The 7,697-nt window shown below is 36.7% G+C and overlaps 1 long non-coding RNA gene across 1 annotated transcript in view; it reads left to right on the top strand.

Annotated features, from left to right (window-relative positions):
• The first annotated feature begins 4,519 nt into the window (after window positions 1-4,519).
• The window catches only part of LOC118522175 (uncharacterized), a 36,859-nt gene continuing 33,681 nt past the window's right edge, over window positions 4,520-7,697 (top strand). The window contains exons 1-2 of the long non-coding RNA XR_004910513.1: window positions 4,520-4,544; window positions 6,236-6,414. This is a non-coding gene — a long non-coding RNA (uncharacterized LOC118522175). The remainder of the gene's footprint in view (window positions 4,545-6,235; window positions 6,415-7,697) is intronic.

The raw sequence follows: 7,697 nt of genomic DNA, 5'->3' as shown, positions 1-7,697 counted from the left end.
CTAAACACACTCTTACCATACAATCTGGCAATCATGCTATCCGGTATTGACCCCCAAAAGCTGAAAACTTAGGTCCACACAAAACCCTGGGCATGGATGTTTCTAGCAGCTTTATTCATAATTGCCAAAACTTAGAAACAACTAAGATGTGTTTCAGTAAGTGAGTGGATAAATAAACTGTGGTTCATTCAGATAATGGAATATTATTCATAGTTAAAAAGAAATAAGCTATCAAGCCATTAAAAGACATGGAGGGACCTTCAATGCATATTGCTAAGGGAAAGAAGCCGATCTGAAAAGGCTACCTGCTGTACAATTCTCACTGACATTCTGGAAAAGGTAAAACTGTGGAGGCAGTAAAAGATCAGTGATTGCCAGAAGTGAGTGGGTGAGAGGGACAAAAAGGTGGAACACTGAGGATTTTTAGGGCAGTGAAATTATTCTGTATGATACTATCATGTTTCATAAATGTTATTATACATTTGTCTGAAGTCATACAAGTACAACACTAAGAATGAACCCTATTGTAAACTATGGACTTTGGGTGATGATGGTGTGTCAACGCAAGTTCGTCAACTGTAATAAATATGCCACTCTGGTGGGGGAATATGGATAGTAAGAGAGGCCATGCATATGTAGGAACAAGTGTAATACATGTACCACTCTGGTGGGGGATGTTGATAATGGGGGAAACGATGCATGTGTAGAGGTATGATACTGGAGGAGGTTATGCAAATGCAGGGGAAAAGGGTATATGGGAAATCTCTGTACCTTCTGCTCAATTTTTCTATGAACCTAAAATTGCTCTAAAATGTAAAATCTATTTTTTTAAAGTACCACTTTTTTCTGGCCTCCATGATTTCTGAGTAATCCATAATCATTCAAATCATTGTAGTCCTATAGGTAATGGATTGTTTTTCTCTGGTTGCTTTCTTTTCTTTTCTTTTTTCTATTTTACTTGTAGCTTTAATCAACTTTCGGACTTTAAAATTACAAATTGCATAACACAGATGTACAAATTTGAACATTATCAACATTAATAATATTAACTCTTGACATTTGTAAAGCATTTTACATTTTACTGAATGCTTTGCCATACTCATTTCTATTTGATCTTTCTCTGGCTGCTTTCAGATATTTCTCTTTGTGTTCAGTCTTCAGTATTTTGATCATGATACATCTAGGCATAGACTTTTTTTTAGGCTTATTCTGTTCAGAGTTCACTGAAATTGTATCTGTAGACTTAAGTATCTCACCAAATTTGAGAAGTTTTTGGTTTTTATGTCTTTGAATATTTATCAACAAGTTACCTTTCTCCTCTCCTTCTGGATTCTCCCATAAAATGAGTATTAGATTTTTTTAAAATCATCTCACAGGTACCTCAGGTTCTATTGGTCTTTTTTTCTGTTTTCCACATTGGATAATAGCTATTGATCTAGCTTCAAGATCACAGATTCTTTACTCTGTCATCTCCATTCTGCTATTGAACCTATCCAGTGAGCTTTTTAAAATTTTGCTTATTGTCTATAATTTTCATAGCATCTTCTTTATAACTTCTATTTCTTTGCTGTGACTTTCTATTATTCCATTTATTTCAAGAGAGTTTTCAATTGCTCGTCTGAAGCATTTTTAAAATAGCAGCTTTAGTGTCCTTGTCAAATAATTCTAACATCTGTGTAACCTAAGTGTTGACATCTATTGATTGTCTTTTCTCATGTAATCTGAGATATTCTAGGTTCTGATGTTGAGTAATTTTGGATTTTATCCTAAAGATTTTGAGTATTATATTTTGAGACTCTGGGTCATATTTAAATATTATGAGGTATGTTGATATTTTTGCTTTTGTAGGCAGATGATCTGGTTAGACTTGGTCACAATTTCTGACCCTTCTATGTACCGTCATTCCAATGTCAGTTCAGTTTTTGAAGCCATTGAAGTGTTATGCAGACACATTCTTCATGTGTACCACCTCATAGCCAGTCTGGGACTTGAAATATGGTCTGTTAGTTCATTTCTTAGTGTCTGATATGTGAAAATGATCAGTTCCATGTATACATGGCAAGAAGGTTAGCCTGAGAATTCATAAATAACTTTATGGAGGAGCTTTCCTGATTTCCTCTGTCTGAGCAATCTCCTTGGTACTTTTTCCAGTCCTTGGGGCTCCTCTTTTTGGTGCTCTGGTTGGAAACTGGGACTGTAGACTTCCTATTCTGTTACAAACTTCTACAACTGTAACTACATCAGGGGCTAAGCATAATAACAGTGAAGAGAGAAAACATGCAACAAGTGTTGGCCCTATCCTCTTGAAACCGCAGCTCCATTGAATGGAAAAGAGTAATTCCTCTCTCAGAGTTTTGGCTCCTGCGGGCTCCCATTACCTGCTACTACTACCATGGGATTGCTTAGGGCTTGAAAACTGAGAGAATGGAAAAAAGGTGGGAAAAAAAGGGGAAGGATTTTTTCATTCTCTCTCTGCCTTTCCCTACTTGTTGAGCAAAAATTCCTGGTGTTCTTTGTCTGCATTCAGATACCTAATTCTGGGTTCCTAGTACATTGAGTTAGTCTGGAGGATACTAGAGGAAAAATATGGTAAACCAATTGCTGGCTCAGCGATACTTAGAATTCTAGTCTTCTTCTCAAATACATCTGCTGCCATTTACTTTTCAGAGTCCTGAAATAGCTGCTTCATGCATTCTGTCTAGGTTTTATAGCTGTATTCAGCAGAAGAGACAAGGTGCAGTGTGCTTACTCTGTTTTACCCTGAAATGGAAACCTGTTTTCCTCATAGCTCTTGTTATTACCTTTATTACCTTTATTCTCTTTATCTTCTTTAAATTATTTATTTTGTTATTTCTCCCGTTAAAATGGAAGCTCCATGAAAGCAAGGCCCTTGTCTATCTTTACACCACTATATACTCACAGTCTACAACAGTGCCTTAATTTAATAGATATTTGTTGAATGACCAAATAAATGGAAGTAGGCTATGAGTTGGCCCTTAAAGCATGAGATTATGGTTTTGAAAATGTGTAGAGAATAAAGGAGGAGTTTCTGTCATTCAAGCAAGTGTGTAAGCGGCAAAAGAAGAGCGAAATTATTTTGAAGGATAGAGATTAATTATTTTATCTGAAGCAGAAGGCTCATATAACAGAGGTATTGGTAGTACGCAATGAGACTGGAAAGATAAATTGAATCTACTTATGTAGAGATTTTAGTAACAGGCTTTTAGATATTATTCAGTAGGCAAAGGGGAATGATAAAAGTTTTAAACAGGTAAACAGTATGATCAAAGTTGTAATTTAGAATGATTGCTATGGCAAGAGCAGAAAGAGACTGAAGGCAGGGAGACTAGTTAGAAACTTTCCACATTGGGAGGTGATAATTAGAAGAAATGAAGAGGGGGTTGATACATAAACAAAGCCCTCACTGATTGATTGGTTGAGCCAGGGTAGAGTACACAATTGAAGGAAATGTCCTTCAAAGGTGAATGGATAAAGAAGATGTGGTTTATATATACAATGGAATATTACTCAGACATCAGAAAGGATGAATACCTACCATTTGCATTGACATGGATGGAACTGGAGGGGATTATGCTAAGTGAAATAAGTCAAGCAGAGAAAGACAATTATCATATGGTTTCACCCATATGTGGAATATAAGGAGTAGTGCAGAGGACCATAAGGGAAGGGAAGGAAAACTGAATGGGAAGAAATCAGAGAGGGAGACAAACCATGAGAGACTCTGGACTCCGGGAAACAAACTGAGGGTTACAGAAGGGCAGAGCACATAGGGAAAGACTTTAGCAATGTTTCTCTCTGAAAGGCAAAACTCCATTTTTTAATCTTTTTTGAGATGGAATGTGACCAAACACTCCTCCCCCTCCATTTCTGTTCTTTGGCTCCACAAGCCTATTGCTCCAGAGGCTCTGACCTTTCCTTAGTTGCCTGGCATCCAGGCAAGTTCTTAGCTGTCAAATTTCTATCCAGGTGGCCTCCATAAATATCTCAACAGAATTTATTTTCTTTAATTTTCTTTGGCCTTGCTTGAGAATTTGCTGATTGGGAGACTGTTTGGGGGCCAGTATGCCCAAAGATGGATAGCCACATCTGCTAGCCATTTGGATTAATTATTACACCTGTGTCATAAAACCTGCATTAATAAAGAGGTGGCAAGGAAACTCATACTGCAGCCTAGACAGGACCCTCATTCCTTCCTAACTTTCCATCCTCATCAATGGCATGCTACCATCCTACTTTCCTGGCACACCACCTGGAGTGTTACAGATTACTTCCTCCAGAATCCCCATGACTAGTGTGTCTCTAAGTCCTCCTATTTCTTTATCTGAAAGACCTTTCAGAGCCATCCTTTTCTACCTCTTTCTAGTCCATGTACTAGTCTGGGCCTTCTCTAATCACATGACACCTAAAATATTACAAATCATCCTCCTTGCCAGCTGCCTGCCCCTTCTGTCTGCCCTTTATACAGTAGAAAAAATTTTCCTTCTCACACATTTTGATCAAGTTACACTCCAGTGCCTTGACTGGTAAGCATGAATCTCATCTTTGATCTATTGATAGGTTCTCAGGAATTTACATGGTTTTCTGTTGTCTTTGTCTTTTTAATCAAATATGAATGTTTCATTCTGGTCTTTAAGACTGTATATCAACATCCCTTAGTATTCTTGTTCTTGTTTATGATTGACCTTTGACGTATAATTTATGCTCTGGCCAAGTAAATCTGCTTGTTCTCTCATGTGTGCAAATGTTTGATTCTTGGCTGCTGGGTGGTTCAAACTTAATTGCACACAATACCCCTAAATACCTTCCCCTTTCTTTCCACCAAGCCCCTCTGCAAGATGCTCTCCAGGAGTCATTGCTGACACAGCCTTCAGACCCCAGTAGATGGGGTCCATATTAACAAGAGATCTATAGGCTTATGGGAAGCTGTTGAGAATCCAATGCATGAAAGCCCAGAGTAGGTACTGAAGATGAAGAAGGGGAATAGCCTTTGTACCTTTAACATAGGCTGAGGCTGATGAGAAAAGATGAGCTTTCATAATGTATAAGCTCTTGGCAGAAGTTTTTTCCATGCTGCAGAGCCTTTGACACATGTGGGGAAGTGGTCTAGGCAGTCAGATCTGGAAAATCAACTGTGTCAATAAATGAGATGACAGATGTTACAACCTCACATCCCTCATGATATGATACAGATAAGTATAGATATATCATATATATGCAACATAGCATGCTATATAAACGATATATACGAGAAATAGGGGGCCTGGAGGAAGCAAGAAGAAAGGTTATCAACGTGCCAAACATCACTCCTCTCAATTCCTTGCCCCTCCCAGTGTATTTAAATTCTTAAATTACAACAATTAATCTACAATTATAGAGAGTGATAAGGAAACTTCATTTCTTTTTGAGGTCAGGTACGGATGACTTAAAAACAAAAGTTTTGTATGGGGATAAGGAGCCTCTTTTAACTTTCCTTTCCCTTTACAGTTCTAAGTAGAGTGTATTATTTAGATAAGATTGACCTAAATAACTTGACATTCTTATGTAGGGTAGAAGTGGAATCCTTTATATTAGGAGAAAATATACAGTTCTAGCTAATTCTATGAAATATTCTCTATTTAATATTGAAAGATCGTTTTCTTTCCTCTCCTCCTCTTATGTGGTTTCCCTGTTTTTACTTTTGCCTCTCTGCTCTCTCCCTCATCCCCCTTCTTCATTCTATTTCTCTCCCTTCCTTTCTAAAACACATTGCTCTTAAACATAAAGGGAAAGAAAAATCATTAATCACCCTGCAGGACACAGTGCTTAGATGGCTATAGTTGCTGAAGGAGGTCTGTTTAGCATCAGCCGATTTTTCATTTCCTTTTGGTGGGGACAGTGGGCTGCTCTGCATCCCTGGGGCCAGCCAGCATGAATGCAGGTATTGAGTGTTCAAGAGGAGACAATTAGGACCAAGTGCTGGAGATAAAATAGCATTTAAATTAATCTAGTACCTGGGCTGGAGTTCTTTGGCCCCTCTTCCTTTCTCTGACTTAAAGATACAGATTTAACAGGCTAGACATCAGTCATTATTAACTCTGCATTATCTGATGGACAATGATTCCTTCCCACAGAATTTATTCTCCTCCTTAGTTGAAACTTGCGTTCCTCAATTCTAAAAACTAAACTCTAGAGTTTGAAAAGGATTGAAATACATGACCAGGTTTTGTTTTCCCAGCAAAGCATTTACTAAATTCTGGGACTGCAGAAGAGCCTAGGAAGCTGGAGTACAAACTTCTAAAAATCAGAATGAAATCTCCATCATCTTGGGGGACTTAGGAGACAAAGTCCCAACAGAGGGGAAGACTCAAGATTATTGCTATATTTTGAAACTGCATGGGGCAGAAGCCTCAAAAGGTAAGTTTGAAATCTCTTCAGGGTAAAACCAAATCTCACATAGTATTTCAGGGCCCAAATTTCTCAGGATGTCAATCACAAGCTAAGATGTAAGAAGCATTATACATTATGACTAAGTAGGATTGGTTTATTCCAAGGCTGGCTTAACAGTCAGAAAAATCAACCAATGCAATTAACCATATTAAGAGAATAAAGCAGGGGGAAAAACATGTTTATTTCAATAGATGCAAAGCTTTTGAGAAAACTTAACACGTTTATGTTAGAAACTCCCAGCAAACTAGGAATAGGAGAGAATTTTGATCTGATAAAAGTCATCTACAAAAACCCTACAGATAGCATACTCAATGTTGTGATGTTCAAAATTTCCTCGTGAGATCAGAAACAAGGCAAAAATATGTTTTCACTACTTTCATTCACTCCTGTACTCCAGTGTAATAAGAAAAGAAAAACTAAATAAAAGGTATAAAGTTTGGAAAGGAAGAAGCAAAACTGCTTTTATTCATAAGTGATGTGGTTTTGTACTTTTAAAAGTCCCACTATCTATAATTTAAGTCAATAGGTAATTTAACAAGGCTGCTATTGATAAATTAACTCATTCAAGATGAATATATAAAAATCAGTTGTACTTCTACATCCTAACAGCAATTTGAAAGTGAATTATAAAATACCATTTACAATAGCTTCAAAAATAATAAATACGAGGCTAACAAAATACTAATATCAAAGCTAACAAAACACTGCTAAGGAAAATTAAAGATCCAAATAAATGGAGAGATATCCCATGGTCATGGATTGAAAGACTCATGTTGTTAAGATATCAATTCTCATCAAATTTGTCTATAACCAACATTTAATTATTTGAAAACTTTAATAAAATTGGTAAACCCTAGTGGGGTTAATCAAGAAAAAAACACATATATATAGTGAAATATATTTATAATCACAGAAAATATAAGTAGCCTTAACTCACCTAAAAGATAGAGATTTTCAAATAGAATGAAAAACAAATAGCTATATTTTATTTACCTGAGATTAACCCACATATAATGACACAAATAATGAGAGCTGTTTACCACAAAGAAGAAGAAATCCAAAGGGCTAGTGAACATGTGGAAGGTTTTGCAATCTCACTGTTAAAAGAGAAATACAAATTAAAACAGTAATGAAACGCCACCCCTCAAGTGATTCTATAAGTACTGATGAAAGTGAAGGGAAACAGTAAGTCCTATGCATAATGAATGGAGATGTAGATTTGCAAAGCAATATGTCAATATGTAATAAAG

This window comes from Halichoerus grypus, chromosome 5, assembly GCF_964656455.1.
Source record: "Halichoerus grypus chromosome 5, mHalGry1.hap1.1, whole genome shotgun sequence".
In the NCBI taxonomy this organism is placed as follows: Eukaryota; Metazoa; Chordata; class Mammalia; order Carnivora; family Phocidae; genus Halichoerus; species Halichoerus grypus.
The sequence above is the reverse complement of the archived record's forward strand: the minus strand, read 5'-3'. Positions and strand labels throughout refer to the sequence as shown.